Source organism: Neofelis nebulosa, chromosome 10, assembly GCF_028018385.1.
Source record: "Neofelis nebulosa isolate mNeoNeb1 chromosome 10, mNeoNeb1.pri, whole genome shotgun sequence".
NCBI lineage: Eukaryota > Metazoa > Chordata > Mammalia > Carnivora > Felidae > Neofelis > Neofelis nebulosa.
Window position 1 is genome coordinate 40132721 of NC_080791.1, and position 19480 is coordinate 40152200.

At 39.9% G+C, this 19480-nt stretch overlaps 1 protein-coding gene and 1 long non-coding RNA gene across 7 annotated transcripts in view; one reads left to right on the forward strand and one right to left on the reverse strand.

The window, feature by feature from the left end:
• DEUP1 (deuterosome assembly protein 1) overlaps window positions 1–709 on the reverse strand; it is an 82486-nt gene extending 81777 nt beyond the window's left edge. For all 5 annotated transcript variants that reach the window (XM_058687496.1, XM_058687497.1, XM_058687495.1 and 2 more), the window contains exon 1: window positions 588–709. The gene's annotated coding sequence lies outside the window, so the exon portion shown is untranslated. The remainder of the gene's footprint in view (window positions 1–587) is intronic.
• LOC131487144 (uncharacterized) lies at window positions 27–18924 on the forward strand. 2 transcript variants are annotated; one of them, XR_009249631.1, is made up of 4 exons: window positions 27–138; window positions 2158–2290; window positions 10406–10499; window positions 17486–18924. It is a non-coding gene; the product is annotated as an uncharacterized LOC131487144 (long non-coding RNA). The 2 variants fall into 2 exon arrangements; XR_009249630.1 differs by lacking the exon at window positions 17486–18924 and having other exon boundaries at window positions 30–138; window positions 10406–10828.
• The last annotated feature ends 556 nt before the right edge of the window (window positions 18925–19480 follow it).

Consider the following 19480-nt stretch of genomic DNA (forward strand, 5'->3'; position numbering starts at 1 on the left):
CGCTCCCGCCGTCCGGGTCCGCTCGCCCCGCGGCCGCCGAGGCCGTTAGGGCCTCTCCCTCCCCGCCAGCAGCCGGCCCTCCGCGCCGCCACTGGTTGCCATGGGGACGCGGCCGGAACAAGCCGCCGCCGCGGAGGGGTAGGGGGATGGGCTCGGCAGCGGCGGGGCCGGGGGTGGGGGTGGGGGGGGCCTGGGGCCCGGGTCTTCGCTGGCCCGCAGTTACCGGTCCAGTGTGTGCTCCCTAGACCGAAGGCTTCTCAGGACCGCATTCTGGGTCCTTTCCCCTTCGGGGCTGTCGCTGCTTAGCCCAGGGTCCCAAACCCGACAGGGGTCTGAGAAATATTGTTGGACGGACGAAGGGAAAGAGTATATATACACAGCTGAGGGGAGAGGAAGTTTCTGCGTCCGGGTTTCTTAAATGCCCCTGGCCCTCCTTCCTCTTACCTACATTTGAAATGGTATCAAAAATGGAATAGATTTGGGGTAAAGAGAACTGCCTTTCTCTTCGTCAGCTGCGAAGAGCTGGGGTTTTTAAAACTGCATTGCTGAGTGCCCGACTCCTCTAATCGTCCTATCAGCAACCGTACCTGCCTTTCCCATAAGGCGCACTGGGTTCTTAGCACAACTCTGCGAGTTAGGCGGAGCAGACAGGATTGCCTCCCTTTTTAGGGAGGAGGAAATAGCTCCTAAGCCAGGGAAGGTGGACGGAACCCAGTGACTGATTCCAAATTCTTTTCTTTTTTCACTAAATTCCAAGAATAATTGATGATAGAACTCTGTCTCGTAGCTCTGATTTCAAAGAAATAACAGGAAAGAATATATGCATACATACATGTACACACATGTGTATATTCTATAGATGCTTTGAATAATATTTTTCAGCACTTGAATTTATTTGGAAAATATTTTCGCATCAATTTTAGGAGCAGGAGCTTTTTTCAAAAATCCAGGTGATTAACATCTAATTCTAAAGTCTTTTCTTTACACTCCACTTTCATAACATTAACATGAATTTGTTACTTAAAATGACTAGCAATTTAACGTTGACCCCAATCCCTCCACCCAGGTTCCATTTGAATTTCAAAAAAAACATTTACTATTTCTTGACAAATTGAGTTTCACAGATGAATTGTGTAAAGTAACTTAGGTTATTAGTTCTAATATGTGTTTCATAGGTCTCATTATGATTGAATGAAGACAGTGACCGTTTCATCTTAACTTGAAACTTTCCATTAATCTGAAAACCTTCAGTCATATTCTTAGTTCTTGTCGAAACTCAACGGGTCAGTGTATTTATTCTGACCCAAAGAAGAGAAAATGGAGCTAGGAACAAAATTTCATGAAGTTTCAGGATGCCCAGTATCACTCACACTGAGTAGTGCTTTACCATTGGTAAGTGCTTTCATGTTGGTTATTTCCTTTAGATGCTCAGAAGTACCATGTGACATGTGTGTTAACAGGTGTTATTAGGGCTCCTTTTAGCAGATTACCTTAGAATCATGGATATGTCCAAGGTGATACATCCAGTTCAAGTGTGGCTAAGATAATGAACCTAGATTGTCTTATGCCAAATTCAGTGCTTCGCAAACTCTGTCCAAAAGTTAAGGTTGAGTAGGTTTCTTCGGTCAGAATCTTGCAGAGGTAACTGTAGATATGTCTAAAGCCACATTTTCACAGGAAAGAATAGGTGTGGGCAGGGCTTGCAAAGCATAAATGTGTGAGAATTCACATACTGTGATGGAGTTTAAGACAATTTAAATATAGAACAGAAACACTCTGAGGGGCGGCTGGGTGGCTCAGTTGGTTAGGCGTTTGACTCTTGGTTGTGACTCAGGTCATGATCTCAGGATTCGAGGGTTCAGTCCCCTTTGCACTGCACTGACAGCACGGGGCCTACTTGAGATTCTCTGTTTCCCTGTCTCTCTGCCCCTCCTCTGCTTGTGCTCTCTCTCTCTCTCAAAAATAAATAAACATTAAAAAAAAAAAAAAAAGAAACAGTCCATTCAATTTAATAGGAATAAAGGTTTTCATTTCAGCGTGCAAATTAAGGCTTAAAATACAAAGACCTACCTTCCCACCACCTCATCCCCAACACTTTGCAGAAGTAACTGCAGATTGCAATTTACCGGAAATGTACTTATTATTATATCTTTCCAGATGAAATTGTTTTGGAAAGGATGAGGAGAGCAGGAAGTTCCTGAGTCTAAAGGAGTGGAAGAGTGTGACCAGAGTGCTGGTATGAGATGGCAAGAGAGCTCAACGCTGAAAGAGAATTAGAGGACACAGCAAGGTCAGAATAAGATAAAAAATATAACCATAAATGGTCAAAAGAGAATATAGAAGACATGTATGTCTGAGGAATGAGAATGACCCATGGAGGAGAAGCTAATGGATCAATTATATACAATAGACAATAATCATAGCCATAGATTGAACCTGAAAAATGGAAAAACTGTAATTAACAAAATAGTTTTCATGGCAAAACTTACAATGGCAGCACAGAAAATAAACACGCACTTTAGCGTATGCAAGGTTGTATAAATTACCCTAGGGGCGCCTGGGTGGCGTAGTCGGTTAAGCGTCCGATTTCAGCCAGGTCACGATCTCACGGTCCGTGAGTTCGAGCCCCGCATCGGGCTCTGGGCTGATGGCTCGGAGCCTGGAGCCTGTTTCCGATTCTGTGTCTCCCTCTCTCTCTGCCCCTCCCCCGTTCATGCTCTGTCTCTCTCTGTCCCAAAAATAAATAAAAAACGTTGAAAAAAAAATTAAAAAAAATTACCCTAATGTCTGTCCTTTTAACAAGGGAAATATTTATTTTTTTTATCTTCTTCAAAAGAAGGTTCGGTGCACCTGGATGACTCAGTCAGTTGAGCATCCAACTTCACTCTGGTCCTGATATTGCAGTTCATGAGTTTGAGCCCTGTGTTAGGCTCTATGGTGACAGCTCAGAGCCTGGAGCCTGCTTCAGATTCTGTATCTCCCTCTCTCTCTGCCCCTGCCCCTGCTCACACTCTGTTTTTCTCTCTCTCTCTCAAAAATAAATCAACATTAAAAAAGTTTTTAAAAGAAGGTTCAAAAATTATGTATTTTTGTAATAAGAAGCTAAGTTTATATTATCCAGGAAAATATTTTAGAAGAAAGTTTATAATCAAACCTAAGTCTATATTATCCTTGGAAAATATTTTAGAAGAAATTTTATAATCAAATCAAATAATCATAGAACTGGAAGAAACCATATAGGTCCCCCCAGTCCAACCCTTTTATTTTACATAAAGAAACTCAGACCCAAAGCGATAAAATGATTTGACTACTTTCATTGCTAGTTAATGACAAAAATAGAGATTAGAACCCAAGTGTTTTTTTCTTATTATATCATGCTACTTCCAAAAACAGAAAGGAGCTAAGGAATTTTCTAGAGATACTTAAAAAAATATCCTAGTTGAGAAAATAACTATTCAGGAAGAGGAAATTCAGTCTTTAGAACCAAGATCGCCCTCGAGACAACACCGTCCAGTGGAAATATAATGCAAACCACTTATGTAATTTTAAATATTGTAGTAGCCAAATTAAAAAAAGCAGGTGAAGTTAATTTTAATCATATATTTATTTAACTCAATATATCCAGAGTACCATTTCAACATTTAGTTACTAAAAAAATTACTGAGATGTTGTACATTCTTTTTTACCATACGAAGTGTTCAAAACTTGGTGTTTATGCTTACAGCCCAACCAGTTCGTAGAGCTGTACTCGAGTGTTCGATTGCCACACATGACTGGTGGCTACCATACTGGACAGCACAGTCCCAGAATACAGGTGTCTGGTCAATGTGCCAAAGCCCTTCATTGAGTGTAAAGGGTCATGCAGTGTGAGAGAGTCTAAATTATTCAGACGTGATTTGAGAGGGACTGTGGAAGTCTCCTCCATCAAAATCCTCATTGATTTTCTCTGGGTTGGAAGAGGGATCGGACATCTGAAGAGAAGCGTGTAGCTCGGACACTTAGCCAGGCAGGGAGAGGCCTTTCAGTGCGTTACAGTTCACAGTGCTATCCGTTCTCTAGCCCTAGCAAGGGCTGCTCCTCCGAAGAGAATTCAGACTAAATGGGAGGGCCTTACCTCTTAGTTTCGGCTCTCCGGGGGCCCAGATGCCAAAGGAATGTGTCTTCCTGATCCTGATGGGAGTTCTAAACAGCAGGTCTCACTGTAGAAAGCAAAACCAATTTTTTTGGAAAATGCCAATCATATTTTTTTCTTGTACTTTGCTTTCTTATAGTAGACCCTTAGTGTTTTGGCACTATGGTTTCGAAAAGTTAAGGGGAACTGAAGATTTTGTACAGTTTTGAGCTAAAGTTTTATAGAGGAGACAGCTTATTCCCTGGGCTCAGGCATGGCAGGGGCAATGTTGAAGTGAAGGGTCCCCAGAGGGGAAAACAAATTTGCAGCCAGGGGACAACTCTTTCCAGCAGCTCATCTCTGTTGAAGCTTTTCAAGTCCCGAGCTAATATGATAGTGAGAAATTATTGGGTCAAAGTCTAGGAAAGGGCAAGAACTTAGAGAAGTAGGCCAGGCACTCAATGCTGCTTTTGCCTGGAAAGCATCTGATGCTCTGGAAGGAGTAACTACAAAACTGAGCAGCAGTTTTATTGGTCTTAGGAAGCACAGGGGACAAAAGACAAAACCTGGGCGCTCTCCAGGTAGTGAATTCTACCTTAAACTGGAACCCCACAGGCTTTGCCCTCAGGAAAACAGTCAAGTGGAAATAAATGAGTACCCTCACTGACTTGCAGCCCAGCTTTGGATCACCTGGGTAATTCGGGGCACCCTCAATCTCTGAGCATGGATGAGGCATTATTGGACTGGTAGATCAAGAGACATTGAGGGGACACCTGGGTGGCTCAGGTCATGATCTCGCGGTTCATGGGTTCGAGCCCTGTGATGGTCTCTGTGCTGACAGCTCAAAGCCTGGAGCCTGCTTCAGTTTCTGTGTCCCTCTCTCTCTACCCCTCCCCTGCTTGTGCTCTGTCTCCCTCTCTGTCTCTCAAAAGTAAATAAATGTTAAAAAAAAAAAAAAAGAAAGAAAGAAAGACACATGGAGGAAGCAAGCAAAAATTTTCTTTGGTTAAGATTAAAATCATTCTAGGCCTCAAATTATTCCCAAGAATAATTTCTCAAATCAAATGACCAGAACATACCTAAATGTAATCCAGGGCCAGGAAACAAGATACCATCAGGGAAAAACAAGGGAAACTACAGACCACAGAAACAGAACCACAGAAGCCTTAGATACTGGAATCAGACAAAAATTATAAAACTATGAATAGCATGTTTAAAGAAACAAATGACAAAATTGAAGAAATCTTTAGGGAGAAGTAAGTATAAAAACTGACTTGACATATGTGAAAAGGAACCAAATAGAAATTAAGAAAAAAATTACTAACAACCAAAATTAAGAACATAACAGATGTGTGTAATAGTAGTTTGACACAGCGACAAAGAGAATTTGTGAGCTAGACAATAGATCAGAAGAAAGTTTTCAGATAGTAGAGTGAAAACAAAATAATGAAAAATATTTTAAGATGAAAGTTTACAAGTTTAGCACTTTAATATAATTACTTGTTGTTGAAAATAAGATAGATTATGTACATGAACACATCTAGTACATGCCCTAGCATAGAGTGGGTACTCAACAAGTATTTGTTTAATTTGAAATAAAATAAATTTAATTTGGTTAATTTGCAAATCATCTTTGTCACTTTTTATAATTTTTGTAATTACCTTTTCTGTGTCAAATGTTCAAGGTTCTCTTAATTTTTAAACATATTAATCATAGCCAGTTTTTATTTTGTGTTTTATGATTCCAATCTCAAAATTTTCAAGATCTATTACTGCTAGTTCTTACCATGTTGTCTTAGTTTTGTGTGTGTGTTTTATGACTTTTGACTATGAGATAATTTGGGGGGAGGAATTTATTTCTGAGACATCTTTGAAACCACACTGAGGTTAAATTCTTCCAGAGAGGATTTACATCTGCTTTTGGAGGTTCCTTGGGGCATACTGAATCCCGAACCACTCTACATTAAATTCTTCACAGGAGACTTTTCACACAACACGGGTAATATGAATGAATGAAAAATAAGTGTAGGGACAACTTATGATACAAATTTCCAGAGAAAGAATTTCCTTTCACCCAGGCCAAAGTCAAGATGGATATGTTTTCTGCTGTTCCATTTTTGTGACTTAAAAAAAAATAAACCTTGGGACACCTGGGTGGCTCAGTTGGATGAACATCCAACTCTTGATTTTGGCTCTGGTCATGATCCCAGGGTCGTGGGATCAAGCCCCCTGTCAGGCTCTGCACTGAGTATGGAGCCTGCCTAAGATTATTTCTTTTCTTTCTATTCTTTCTTCCCTCCTTTCTTTCTTTCTTTCTTTCTTTCTTTCTTTCTTTCTTTCTTTCTTTCTTTCTTTCTTTCTTTCTTTCTCTCTCTCTCTCTCTCTCTCTATTTCTCTAAAATAAAAAAATATGTACAAAAATAAGCCTTTTATTTTAGGAGTTTTAGATTTACAGAGAAATTGTGAAGATAATATAAAGAGTTTCCACATACCCCACATCCAGTAGACCTTATTATTAACATCGTACATTAGTATGGTCCATTTGTTACAATTAATAAACCAATACAGATATAATACTATTAAATAAAGTCCATATTTTACTCATATTTCCTTAGTTTTTTACCTAATTTTTTCTGTTGCAGGGCCCCATCCAGGATAACACATTTCGTTAGCAGGACCCCATCCAGGATAACACATTTAGTTATCATGTCTCCTTGAGCATCTCTTGGCTGTGACAGTTTCTAAGAATTTCCTTGTTTTCAATGAGCTTGACAGTTTTGAGAAGTGCTGGTTAGGTATTTTGTGGAATGTCCCTTAAATGAAATTTGTCTAGTGTTTTCCTACTGATTAGACTGGGGTTATAGGTTTGGTGGAGGAAGATCAAAGAAACAAACCGTCATTTTCAGCACACTGTATTGAGAGTACCTGCTATCAACATGATTTATGTTGATGTTGGTCTTGGTCCCCTGGTGTTCGTTCGTTAGTTCTCGCCACTGTAAAGTTACTCCCGCCACCCTTTGAATCCTGTACTCTTTTTTTTTTTTATTAACGTTTATTTATTTTTGAGACAGAGAGAGACAGAGCATGAACGGGGGAGGGTCAGAGAGAGGGAGACACATAATCTGAAACAGGCTCCAGGCTCCGAGCTGTCAGCACGGAGCCCCACGTGGGGCTCGAACTCAGGGACTGCGAGATCATGACCTGAGCCGAAGTCGGCTGCTTAACCGACTGAGCCACCCAGGCACCCCTACATCCTGTACTCTTTAGACGAAAGTCATTATGTGTGGCTGACACTTAAGGAATAGGGAATCTACTCTATCACCTCCTTAAGGGTAGAATATTTATAAAAATTATTTGAAATTCTTTTGCACAGATTTGTCTCATCTCTTCCATTTATTTATATCAGCATGGACTTGTGGATATTTATTGTATATTTTGACTTATAATCCAAAACGACCTTATTTTGTTTCTCAAATTGTTCTAGATTTGGCCATTGGGAGTTCTTTCAGCTAATTTCTATGTTCCTTTGACACATACCTTCAGTAGTGTGGAGTTTAGTTTAGTTTTGTATTTTGAGAGCACCTCATTGCTTTCTGGCATTACACGATGCTGCAGGCTCGTTCTGTATATGTATATTTTCTGCTTCTGTGCTAGAATCTGCTATTTCTCCAAGGATCTATGTTGCCTTTTATTTAAAGTGCAATTAGAAACCGAGATATGAGCAATGGGTATGTTCATTGCTACTCGACTGTCATTGATTCTAAGCTGACAAAGCAAAGACATATTTATGTCTATACTAACCCATGTGTATATAAATATCTATCACTATTTCTATATGTAACCATTCATATCCTTATTAGGCTAAACATGAGTCCCCATTATACAAACGAAAGAACACAATATAGCCATTTATAAAATAAGACAATAGGGCTTTAAAATATACCCAGAACACAGAAATTCATATTAGGAAACTCAATTATTGTTATTGTGCTGTTATTTAATTTTACCGAAATGACTTCTATGAACTGAGAATTACTTTCTGTGTATCTCTGAGTGTCATGTGTTCTGGTTATCCTATAAACAATTGTTAACGCGCAGCTGGCTGAATAAAATTGAGTTAGAGATACATGAAAAAGTACTTCAAACAAATATTAATGAATAAACCTTCTGTCATCACGGTGAGGGTATGCAGCCCCTGTTTTAGAGAGATACCAGTGTTTTATCCATTTTAGTGTCACCCTTCAGTGATCACGTGGAACAACACACAGGTTGAAGAAAAATGACTCCCAGAACCCTCGTTGCTTAGGTACTTTGTGTTGCGAGACTCCTCATCGCGTTGCCATCATTATGCCTCTTTTTGTTGCAGGTAGAAAACACGTTAGCCCGGTTGCTGTTGCTACTGAATACGAGTGGTTATGCCCATAATAAAACATCATTCTAGGAGGTATCTGAGTTCAGCATTGAGGGAATGTGAGTTTGCCATTTTCAATCAGGAAGAAAAAAAAAAAACCCAAACATTTTCCTCTCCCTTTTTTCCCCAGACTAAAATTATGAAGCCTCTTAGATATGTCCAGAAAAAGAATCCGAGAAGTACGTAGCGTGAATCTGGTTCATATTATTCTCACATACAGTGCCATTTCCTTTCCCCATGGTTTCATTCTACAGCACTGTAATTCCATACGAGGCTTGTTAGAAACAACTTTTGACAATTTAGGGGAGTTATCTTTTCTAAAAATTAAATTCACATTATTGTGACAGAACATTTTGGAGTGTACCTGAACAGTATACTTGCCTTCCGTCTGCGGTGACCTCAACATCCAGAAACCCAAATTACCTCTGAAAGTTTGTAAATTGCTTTGTAAAGAAGGCATCGATCTCATTATCATAGTGCTGTGTTGAAATTCATTATGCAGTCTTATTTCTGAACAGACTGGGGGAATTTTCTCAGCTTGACATAAATCCTCAGATGGTAGTGACTGATGATCACTGAAAGGAAACCCATTTTCTTTTTTTCTCTTTTCCTAGTTAAGTGTTTCAATTGCATTTCCTCACTTTAACTGGGTGTAAGTCACTTACCCATTGATGGCTGAATTAAGTTTGCAAACCATGAAGGAAAAAAAAATGTTCATTCTTCTGAGCGGGGAATCAACAGCAGTAAGCAGTTGCCCTCTGGGCAAGAAAAATATAATTTCAGTGTTCATTACTTAAAATTGTGCAATATTTTTCTCTTCTTTTTTTTTAAATTTTTTTTAATGTTTATTTATTTTTGAGACAGAGAGAGACAGAGCATGAATGGGGGAGGGGCAGAGAGAGAGGGAGACACAGAATTGGAAGCAGGCTCCAGGCTCCGAGCCATCAGCCCAGAGCCCGACGCGGGGCTCGAACTCACGAACCGTGAGATTGTGACCTGAGCTGAAGTCGGACGCTCAACCGACTGAGCCACCCAGGCGCCCCAATATTTTTCTCTTCTTGAACCCTCCTTTTTCTTTGAACATACGATATGTGAAAACAACTATATAAATATTTATTTCCAAGAAAGTCAGCTGAGCATTATAGAGAGAATGTGGGCTTTGAATTCATATGATAAGAGTCTGCATCTCAGCTCTACCACTTAATTTATTTGCCCTCATTGTGTATTAGTTTCCTCATTCCTACAGTAGGAAATAACAATAGAGGGATGTAGAAATGTTAAATTAGATCAGTTATGCATATAATGAACTTGTCACATTGTAGGTGCTTAATAATAGCTGCAGTTAGCATCATTATTGTTGTTAACTAGTATTAGTATTTGTTACATAGCTATTCTGCTGTATTTAAAACATTTAGAAAGGAAAAATATGACCACTTTTAGAAACAGGTTAGCCTGGAGTGCCTGGGTGGCTCAGTTGGTTAAGTGTCTCTTTTGGCTCAGGTCATGATCTTGCGGTTCGTGAGTCTGAGCTCTGCCCTGGGCTCCATGCTGACAGTGCAGAGCCTGCTTGGGATTCTGTCTCTCTCCTTCTCTCTCTGCCCTGCCTACACCCTCTTTATCTCAAAATAAATGAGCTTAAAAAAATTTTTTTAAAAGAAAAAAAACAACAAAAAGATTGACCTGAGCAGGTTGTACGTAAAATAAAGAGCTTTGTCAGAGAATACTTGAATGATAATCAAATAGTGGTATAGGGGAAGGGAAAGGCTAATTAAAATAATTGGTTGCTAAGGTATTTTTCCCCCAATTAAAAGTCAATCCCATGGGGTTAAATGAAGACTTTCTGCATATCTGAATTTCAATTATTCCATTATTCATCCATTCAGAAACTGCCCATTTATGCCATGTGAAAGGTACTGTGGAAGAAGAAGGATCCAGGGAGAGAAGAGTGCAAAGAAAACTTCATCTGAAATAAGCAAGGTGTTTTTTCAAGCCATAAAAACAAAAAGAAGCTCACCCTCAGCAAAAGTTATAATATAAATTATATTAGGAATATAAATTTAAAAAATATCATACTTTCTCTCATAGGATTGAGAAAAATTAGAAAGACTAATAACATTTAAAATTAGCAAAGATATAGAGACACTCTCATCTGCTGCTTGGGAGAGTGTAAATTGTTACAATTATTTAGGGGAGAAAATTTGACAATATCTATATCAACTTAAAATGGGCATAGCCAGAGATTCCCATTTTAAGAATTTATCCCACAGAAATAATACCTTGAGAACATAAAGATATATATGCAAAGAGGCTTGTTGCAGCATTGTTTATATTTGCAAAAAGAGAAGGAGGGAGGACAATATGTTTCTTTACATATTTCTGGGTAATAAGTTACCGCCCCCCCCCAGATTAGCAGTTCCAAACAACAAATACTTATTATCTCAGAGTTTTTGAGGGTGGTGAATTGGTAGTGGCTTAGCTGGATGGTTCTAACTCAGGGTCGATCATGAGAGTACAGTCAAGATGTTTGCCGGGAGTGCAGTCTTTGAATGTTTGACTGGGACTGGGGAATCTGCTTCCAGCATGGCTCCCTAACATGTCTGTTGGTAGAGGACACAGTCCCTCTCCACATGGACCACACGAACCTCTCCCTAGAGCTACTTGAGCATTCTGAGTGATATGGCGGCTTGCTTCTCCCAGAATCAGTGATCTAAGACAGCAAGAATGAAGCTGGCTTCTATGACCTAGCGTTAGAATTTGCACACTATCATTTCTGCAGTATTCTACAATATCAATATTCTACCAATGCTCTAATATTCCAAGTCAAGTCCAGTCTAAGCTCAAGAGAAAGTGATTTTGTCTTCACTTTTTGGAGGGAAGAGTGTTGAGTGATTTGGGGACATATTTTAAAACTACTCCAACTTGTTCTCTGGCCACAAATTAAAATTATTTTCACGTAGAAAACATACTCATCCCAGGGCACCTGGGTGGCTCACTTGGTTGAGTTTCTAACTCTTGGTTTCGGCTCAGGTCATGGTCCCAGGGATGTGGGATCAATCTCTGTGTCAGGTTCATCATTGAGCATGGAACCTGTTTAAGATTCTAGATCTCTCCTTCCTCTGCCCCTCTCCCCTGATTGTTCTTGCTGTCTCTCAAATAATTGATTGATTGATTGATTGACTGATTGATTGATTAAATAAAAGAAAATATACTCATCCCTTCCAAATTTACTCCCCTTCACCCCCAAGTCTCAACCCATTACAGTATTAGCTTAAAGTTCAGAAAGATATCATGTTAATTTGGTCCAGGTATGGCTGAAGCTTCCCAGGTGTCATTCCTTAAGTGCAGCTCCTTGAGTACACTTCCTCTGATCTCAGGCACTATGGACTAAAGAGACAAGGTATCTGCTCACATACACCCTCAATGTACATTATGTAGGATGGACAAAGGATAAGCACTGTAGACATTCCTGTTCAAAAAGAAGGAAAATGGGAGGCCCAAAGCAATCATTGTTCTAAGCCACATGTTAAAAGTGTGTTGATTCAAATCCAATCTTACTCCTGCCCGGGAATGATCCTCTGTGGCTCTTGGCTCCACAACCTGGGTTCTTGATGACCTCTTTGGATTAATCCTTCCTTTTCCTTACAAGGTAGGCTGTATTGGAGCTGTGTAATTTTCTCAGTAAAATTTTGGAGTTCCAAATGCTTCTTTTCATTGTGTACTATTTCTGTCTCTTTCAGTCTGAGCTGGTAGTATTTCTGTAATTATAATTATTTTTTAGAAAACTGTTGGCCTCCTATGAATTGTATTGAGGTTCCCTTCATTCAACAAAAGCCACACCCACAAATCTCTTCAAGGTAAATTCTCTCTACCTTGGGCTTCCGTTGAACTATGGAAGAACAACATCCCTAAGCATCTTTAAAGCTCTGTTGTTTGAGCAGTTTTCTGAGGCACCATTTTAGTTCGATCTTTCTGTGGTCATAAACAAGGTATTCTATAGCTACCCCTCAGCCTCATCTCTAAACCATGTTTTTTCTGGAAGTGGCCTTGATTTGATCTTTGGTGGGAAGCCATTTATTAATTTTAGCTTGGTTTGCCATTTGGAAGCATTGGGCATCTCCAAAACCATCCAGTCTAGCTTTGTCATGTGTAATAATCCTTTCTTTAGTTTCTCTCTTTGTTCTCACATTTTATTGTAAACAGCAAGAAGAAACCAGGTGACACCTACAGCACTTTACCTGAAAATCTCTCTAGCTACACTACCCAGTTCATTAGGTACATTTTCTACTTTCCAGATTACTACAGGGAACAGTATACTAAGTTTTCTGCCATTACATAACAAGGATCCCCTTTTCTCCAGTTTCCATAAAGCTTTTGTTCACTTTCCTTTGAGGCTTCACCCACAGCCTCCCAATGGCAATCAGGCCTCTAGTAATAGTTTCATTAGGCTTTTACTAACACTCTTCCTCAAAGCCCTGACAGCCTTTTCTCGCTGCCCAGTTCCAAAGCCACTTCCACATAATTAGGTTTTAACATAACAGCACCCAAATTCCAGGTACCAAAACTGTATCAGTTATCTACTGCTGTGTAACAAGTTACTTCAAAACATAGAAGCTTATAACAACCATGTAGTATCTCATAGTTTCTGTCGGTCAGGAATCAGAAAGCAGGATAACTGGGTGGTTTTGGTTCATGGTGTCTCCTGATATTACAGTCAAGATGTCAGTGAGGGCTGCATTCTTTGGTAAAAGGCAAAAGATTTATGCAATCTGAAGAGAAACCAGAGCATTGGGCTGCATTCTTTGGAAGGCTTGACTGGGGCTGGCATATCCACTACCAAGATGGCTCACTCACTTGGATATTGGCAGAGGGCCACACTTCCTCACTTGCTATTGGCAGAGGGCCTTAGTTTCCTGCCACATGGGCCTTTCTTTAGGGCTGCTTGAGTGTCCTGGTGACACAGAACTGGCTTCTCCTTAAATGAGCAGTCTGAGAGAGAGTGCAAAGGGGAAGCTGCAATGCCTTCTATGATCTATTCTCAGACATCACGTAGTGTCACTTCGGCCATATTCTGTTCATTAGAAGTTAGTCATAAAGCCCACACTCAGAAGAGGGGAATTATGCTACACCTTTTGGAGAGGAGTATCAAGAATTAGTAGACTTATTTTATTTATGAATGTATCTTAAAACTACCTCAATACCCATTCAAAATAATGAGGTATATAAAAAATATTAACTTAGGGGGCGCCTGAGTGGCTCAGTCGGTTAAGCGTCTGACTTCCGCTCAGGTCACGATCTCACGGTCCGTGAGTTCGAGCCCCGCGTTGGGCTTTGGGCTGATGGCCCAGAGCCTGGAGCCTGCTTCCGATTCTGTGTCTCCCTCTCTCTCTGCTCCTCCCCCGTTCATGCTCTGTCTCTCTCTGTCTCAAAAATAAATAAACGTTAAAAAAAATTAAAAAAAAAAATATTAACTTAGAAAAATGTTGTCAATATACCAATAAGTAAAAAAGTGTGGGGAGCAAGCTTAGGAATTCCCTGAGCTTGCACCCATGGGTTAACAAGGCTTACAGGAATAGGAAATCTCAGGATGAAAGCATCCAAAATTAGGTAAGTAAGATTAGGTATTCAGGGTGGAAATGTCCCCAACTTAGTACTATAGCAGAAAGCTACTTTCACAGGAAGGAATGGCCAAAACAGGTAAACAGGTAAACAGGACTTTAGACCACAGCAGGGCAAAGTTTCCAGGAGCAGAGATAATTAGCAAAAGAAAGGTGCCTTGTTGACCCTGAGGTAGCATGTTCTGTCTTTCTTGTCCCCTAGGCAAGTTTAGGTAAACAGAGGTTGCACCTCATGCCTGCCTTAAACAACCATCTGCCCAGTGTCAGGATTTTATTTTGTATTGACCCAAACCCCGAACACCACATATCTTCAAAACCCCCTTTCCCTCACGCCCATGAGTTGATGTTCATGGTTTCATTGTCTCTTTGTGCACATCTATCACACTTGTAAGTCTTCTGATCCTAATAAAAACGGAGCAAGGACCCTTACTTGGGGCTCTTGTCTTCTCCTGGACATTAGCCTCTCTTGCATTTTAATTCTGCATCCACTCTCTTGCTGGACAAGAGAGAACTCCAGGCCCAGAGTCTATGACAAAAAAGAACAGAGCAAGTTTAATAGTGGTATGTATAACATGATCCTATACTTTGGGGGAAACAAATCTAAACTTGCATATGTAAGTATAAACCTAAAAATTCCTAGAAGCCTACAGACCAAAATGTTGACAGTGCTTACAAAGATATGGTAGATGCTTGCAAATGAGCCTAGTGGGACTGAAAAAAAGTGAATTTTACATATTACTTTGAAAAAGGAACAGCAATTTTTTTTTACTTTGTGTTTTTTGATGTTTTTTGAAACTTGTTGCTTATATAATTACATAATTGCATAACAGGGAGAGACTTAATATTTAGCTATTAACATTGAATTGAGATTGAAAGAGAAAGGAGTTGAGGCCCCACCCAAGTCTCAACATAATGATTAAATGTCCAAGAGAGGGGCGCCTGGGTGGCTCGGTTGGTTAGGCATCTGACTTCAGCTCAGGTCATGATCTCACAGACCGTGAGTTCGAGCCCCACGTCGGGCTCTGGGCTGATGGCTCAGAGCCTGGAGCCTGCTTCCGATTCTGTGTCTCCCTCTCTGTCTGCCCCTCCCCCGTTCATGCTCTGTCTCTCTCTGTCTCAAAAATAAACGTAAAAAAAAAAAAAATGTCCAAGAGAAAAACCAGTTCGTTCCTACTGAAGATCTGATTTGTTAAAAGTTGATAAAAGCGGACTTGTAAATTGTGAAAAAAATAATTTCAATTCTGTTTGTTGTACTATATGGTAAATGTTGACAAGATTTCAAGAAAAAATATATAACAAAGGATTTCTTTGTTTTTAATTTTATTAAATGTATATTTATTTTTGAGAGAGAAAGAGAGAGCGTGTGAGGGGGGGAGGGGCAGAGAGAGAAGGAGACAGAGAATCAAAAGCAGGCTCCTCACTGTCAGCGCAGAGTCTGACATGGGGCTTGAATTCACGAACCTTGAGATCATGACCTGAGTGGAAACCAAGGGTCAGATGCTTAACCAACTTGAGCAGAAACCAAGAATGAGATGCTTAACCAACTGGGCCACCCAGGGGCTCCTAGCAAAGGATTTCTAATTAACACAGAAATGTGGAAGATTGGAACATACTTTACCTATTCTTCCTTTCTACAACTCCACAATGACAGTAAAGGATTACAGACACACACACACACACACACACACACACACACACACACACGTGGTGAGAGAGAAGAAGAGGGGAGAAGGAGATACATACAGAGTTGGAGAGAGAGGAGGAGGGGAGAGAGCACAGGGACAATAGGAAAGAAGACAGCGGTATAATTTTAGCAGCTGGATGATTAATGGATAAATGGGGACCAACTCCACAGACCACAGGAAGCTGAAATCTAAGCCCACTAGGGCTAAATCTAAGAACCATATCAACCCATGCCAAGGATTTTAAAAAAAATGCTCAGGAACTGACTCCGACAAGTACTTCAGAATATAGGAGAACAGGTAGGGAAGAAAACAAGAGGGTTGGTTGAAAATCCACACAGGATGTAGATGTTAACCCAGGTCCTTTCCCCAGCTGGACAACTGCCTCTTCATGAAGCTGGCAGAAAATCCAAGGTTTATTCTCTGGAGATGTCAAACCAGAGGTGTCTGGACTTAGAGCATTCAGCAGAAAGAATGAAGGCTACCATACCAAACACAGAACTGAATGAAAGCCTCTTTTCTAAACATCCCCTTCCATGGCTCAGCTCTTAGGATGCTGGCAGCCACATTTAAGGGCAGGATATTAGAGGAGTCGTCTCAGAGGAAAGTGATCAGCTGAAGAGAAAAATGAGGAAAAAAATAAAATGTTGACACTTGGGAGTCCCTGTGTTCTTCTCAATTATCCTTCAGCGAAGCCCAGTCTTTAAGAAGCCCTACTCTGTCTCACAATATTAAGGCCTCTTTCTTAAATAGGAGCCAAAATAAGAATGATGAGAGATTTGAGGGAGGGCAACTTTTAACATCAGAGAGACCAAAATAGATAGAAAAGGTAACACAGACAAAAGAAACAACATAAGAAGCAGAAGAAAAACAAACAGTAATTCTCTTTAGGGAAATAAGAAAAAACATTACACACACACACACACACACACACACACAGACACACAGGCTATAAAAAGAGAACACGTAGAAAACAAAATAGATCACCTAGAAATTTTAAAATACTATACCAGAAATTCAGAAATTACAATTCTGAAATAAAAATTTAGAATGCCCTCATGACAGGTATAGAGAAACCTATCAAATGAAAAAAAAAGAAATAATTATTAATTTCAGGGAAAATGTTTATGTGGATAGAATCGTGTAAACTCAAATACTGATCTATCAAAACAATATTATATGTTTATATATATGGGTGGATGAAAGAGAAGTCTGTATCTGGGGAAGTTATGATTATCTTCAACAGTGAGGATAGCCCAGGTAATATGTAAAACACAAAATTAGGGGTTCCTGGGCAGCTCAGTCTGTTAAGCATCTGACCTGGCTTCTGCTGAGGTCATGATCTCACAGTTTCGTGGGTTCAAGCCCCACATCAGGCTCCGTGCCGACAGTGCGGAGCCTGCTTGGGGTTTTCTGTCTCCCTCTCTCTCTGCACCTTCGCCACTTGTGCTGTCTCTGTCGCTCTCAAAATAAATGAATAAACTTTAATAAAATAAAATACAAATTTAAAAAACAGTATAATCAACTCATTCATTAGAAAGCTATGGTAGATATTTGTCATTTCTTGGGCCGTCCAGCTCCTTTTGAATGACATCTTACTATCTTTGGGAAATTTATTGTCATTTGAGCCCTGTATCCCCAAAATGAACCCCAAATTCTGTTCCAGTGTCCTTGGCGGCTGGCACAGCTATATGTGACCTGGCCTCCACTACCAGGCTCGCTCCCGTGAGAGTCTGACTTGGAAGTAGACACCTCGAGGAAGGGGCCCCATGTGGAAACCATTTGGCTGGTGAGGGCATGGCAGAATCATGCAGCTCTGGAGGGCAGCCACACGGTTGTATTTCAGAGCGGCACCTGCACCAGTGGAGCAAGCAGTGTTGCACATTTTCTTTTCTTAGGGCAGCCTGTCACATGCCTTTACCCATTGTTCCTAGAAGCTTGGCACCCCCATGAGCTACCCAACTGACTGAGTCAGTCTGTCCTCTGTGAGTAACAACCCTGGGAACTGCAGAGGCAAATAGAGAAGAAAAGCTCAAGAACTTGGAATGGTTGCCTTCTGGAGTGGTAAATCAAGAGTGGGAAGAGGTGGACCAGGAGACTATTGTTTTGTATTATAAGCCTTTGTTTTCCTGTTGGGCTTTCTAACCATGACTATTACAATTTCTAACCATGTACACGGGTGAGTTTGATAAGCATTAAAATTGAAACAACAAGAAAGAAAACAGACAATAAGAACTATCTTTTGGAGAGTGTAAATGCGCTACACAATGTTACCTCTCGCTTGTTAGTCTGTGGGAGACGTTACTTGTTGATAACAGCTCTATTTCCCTCCAGGGTCTGGAAACAGACTCACAAACCTTCCCGATATCTGTTTCTAGGTATAATGAAGCTGGGTCTTCGGATGAAAACTATTTGCCACTCTTGGCCTAAGAGGAAATACTCAATCTCAGGACTTGCATTCCTGAACTTACGTGAAAACAAGACCAGAATATGTTTTATGGTATACTAAATTAGAACGTATATCTTGGTATACCTAATTCTGACAAATAACCTTAATTAAGAGATGTATGTCACCACTATAGAACTCTATTATTCCAGTGAAATTGCTACAGTTGAAAAAAACCCATTTAGGTTTCTCACCATGAACATGAAGATAAACTTGGAAACTTTACAGCACTATGATTAATAGAATTTTATTACTTCAGAGTTTTCAGGGTGGTGCAAATCTCCTCACTAGCAATACTGGCATAACACTATAGAAGAAAAAAAATGTTTCTTCAAGTCAACATGTAGTTAATTCACATTTGGAGATAAGAATACCGTGACAACATGACAATTTAATGAATTTTGAATAGCTTTAGAAAGGGGATTATTAAAAGAAAAAGAAAAGAAGTGTTTTGTGGTAGAAAAACAGCACACCAGAATTATCTGGACAATTTTTAACAGTCATTTGCAAGGACTTATTTTTCCTTTCTTTTATCATAATTTCCTTCCTTCCTCCCTCCCTCCCTTCCTTCCTTCCTCTCTTTCTTTCTTTTAATTTCATTTTTACTACTACAGTGGTTGTATTATTTGCCTATGATGAAAATGAGTTTCTGTACAAGATTCAAGAAGCATATTTAAATCCATCATTAAAAATCTCCTGGCATTTTTCAGTGGCACCTTTATATTACTTGGAATTTGGCTGTATTTGCTTTACCTTTATATTAATCACATGGCTAGTATGCCAGGGCAAACTTGAATTCTGTGGCCAACAAAGTCTCAGAGGAGGTTGTATCTCTGAAGAGGAAGACCTAATGGTGCATGGTAAATGAGATATGGAATAATATGCATAATGGTTTAATGTTACCTAGTCCCCAGAATCTGCCAAACCAGTGGAGTGATTTTGGGCAAGGCACTTAACTTCTGAATCTTATTTCTCTCATCTGTGAAATGCAATGATTGGGTTTAATGATCTCTAAGGTGATTCCCTGCACACAAATCCCTTAGTGGTGACATCCATGGTTTACATCTTTAGGATTCCTGTGGATGAGCATTTAAACATAGCTTTCAATGTTTATGTAGTTATGTAGGTAGGGTAGTCTGTATTGTCAGGGAAACAAAAAAGCATGACCAGTATTAAGAACAATGCTGACTTATTTCACTTAGCACAGTACCCTAT